Source organism: Osmia lignaria, unplaced genomic scaffold (assembly GCF_051020975.1).
Source record: "Osmia lignaria lignaria isolate PbOS001 unplaced genomic scaffold, iyOsmLign1 scaffold0036, whole genome shotgun sequence".
Classification (NCBI taxonomy): Eukaryota; Metazoa; Arthropoda; class Insecta; order Hymenoptera; family Megachilidae; genus Osmia; species Osmia lignaria.
The window spans coordinates 242501-245000 of NW_027478177.1; the positions used below are offsets into that span (position 1 = coordinate 242501).

The 2500-nt window shown below is 38.5% G+C and overlaps 1 non-coding gene across 1 annotated transcript in view; it reads right to left on the reverse strand.

The window, feature by feature from the left end:
* Positions 1–391, reverse strand: part of LOC143306823 (small subunit ribosomal RNA) — a 1923-nt gene extending 1532 nt beyond the window's left edge. The window contains exon 1 of the ribosomal RNA XR_013064129.1: positions 1–391. This exon is cut by the window's left edge and continues 1532 nt beyond it. This is a non-coding gene — a ribosomal RNA (small subunit ribosomal RNA).
* Between the last annotated feature and the right edge of the window lie 2109 nt (positions 392–2500).

Consider the following 2500-nt stretch of genomic DNA (forward strand, 5'->3'; position numbering starts at 1 on the left):
ACCCGTTACAACCATGGTAGGCGTAGAACCTACCATCGACAGTTGATAAGGCAGACATTTGAAAGATCCGTCGTCGGTGCTAGATGACCATACGATCAGCACAAAGTTATTCAGAGTCACCAAAGCCGACGATGGACGAACGGACAAGCCGTCCGCCACCGATTGGTTTTGATCTAATAAAAGCATTCCTCCCATCTCTGGGTGGAATTCTGGTTTGCATGTATTAGCTCTAGAATTACCACAGTTATCCAAGTAATGTTTTGTACGATCTAAGAAACCAAAACTGATTTAATGAGCCATTCGCGGTTTCACCTTAATTCGGTATGTACTTAGACATGCATGGCTTAATCTTTGAGACAAGCATATGACTACTGGCAGGATCAACCAGGGAGCTTAGTTATTATTGTAAATTTAAATTTTCGTCGTCGGCCCTCCCTGTAAGACCGATCGACGTTAAGCCATTTCTCTTTTGTATGTAACACACATTTCATAAATTTTGTACCTCTTATAGAGGCCAAATATTCTCCTCCTCCTCTCATAAAGCACGAAAATCACTTTCACGCCGTGCATCCATCGTGCAAGCACGTAGACCACACACGCTGGACAATATAATAAAAGATAGCGCGGACAGTGGCATGCTATACAAATCGAGAAAGCGCGTACAGTGATCATGCTGGTCATTTTGCCACCAAATTTTATAATCTTTATCATTAGAGCGGGCCCACCAACCTCGTCTCTGTACTTTATACATTTCTCCTCCATCTGCACACACCTTTTCAAACATTAACGGAGAGAGTTCCTTGGACTTGCTTTAAATGTACATATTAGATATGTTGGAATCTCTCTCCTTTAGAAGTTTCCCCAGCCTTAAAACTTCTTTCATTTTTACTCCTCTCTCCATACTTATTTTCCTCTCTGAACGTATCAGAGAGGATTTTATTTCTGACACCTCTTGACTTTTCTTAAATTCAGGGACGTAATTTTGTTCATAATTCAGTGGACTTTTGTGTATTTTATACTTTAAATATTTCCAAACAGTCTCCCTTCTAAAAGTGATAGAACGAATTTTCGTCTAACACTACTTTCTTGGTTCAAAAATTTTATACAATCTTATAACTTTTTCAGTTTTAACAAATTTTGGTTACAGACAGTTGATGCTCAGTTTGTACAAGTATGCAACATTTATAAGTGCATACAGGTCACCAGCCTTATATTACAAGGCTCACCACATATGGGCCATTCGGTCTTAGACACCGACCCGTGGTAATGCTGTGTGGAGATTAATAATAATCCGCAACGGAAAACCGGAACGAGAATAGTCGAGAAAGTATATTCTCGAGGAGCGGTAGACTGCTTTTCAACCGAAGTCATAAAAGAGCCACACGCTCGACGCTACTCCCGACCGGTCCGAGCGAACCGAAAGTGCCTTCCTATAAATACCGAACGGCCGGCCGCTAGGTCGGCGACGCATGGGCTTACGCCCAGGCGTATGCCTGTGCAAACCGCCGTGAGAGCGTACCATCCCGCCGGCACGGTAAAACTTAGACTGAAAATATCGTCGAACATATCCTTTCATTTTATAACGTTCTATACATGAAAATTAATAAATTAACATGCAGGACATAATAAATTCACATTCTCATGTAAATCATGGGTTTAATTAATATTTTAAAAAATTTTAAAACCGCCCAGAACCGATGAGATGAAAATATTAAAACGATATTTTTGCATTTTCTTACGGTAAAACATTAACAAATAAGCGACTATAGCAATATAAAACTCCATTTGTAATTTAATTAATCAAAATTAATATTTTTTTTTGATTTTTCAGCGATCCAGAACCGATGAGACGAAAACATTAAAACGATATTTTTGCATTTTCTTACGACAAAACATTAACAAATACGAGACTATAACAATATAAAACTACATATGTAATTTAATTAATCAAAATTAATAATTTTTTTTGATTTTTCAGTGATCCAGAACCGATAAGTCGAAAATTTTAACAATCATATTTTTGCATTCTGTACCGTGGATCCATCGTTAAACGCTATTAAACTAACGTCCGTGATGGTATAAATGCAGATTTTCGCTCCGTTTAGCCAAAATAACGAACTTTAGGTGCGCTCCGAAATATTTCAAAGTCCCAGCGGCGTATTGCTTCGCCTCTTAGAACCGATTAGTCGAAAATTTTAACAATCATATTTTTGCATTCTGTACCGTGGATCGATCGTTAAACGCTATTAAACTAACGTCCGTGATGGTATAAATGCAGATTTTCGCTCCGTTTAGCCAAAACAACGAACTTTAGGTGCGCTCCGAAATATTTCAAAGTCCCAGCGGCGTATTGCTTCGCCTCTTAGAACCGATTAGTCGAAAATTTTAACAATCATATTTTTGCATTCTGTACCGTGGATCGATCGTTAAACGCTATTAAACTAACGTCCGTGATGGTATAAATGCAGATTTTCGCTCCGTTTAGCCAAAATAACGAACT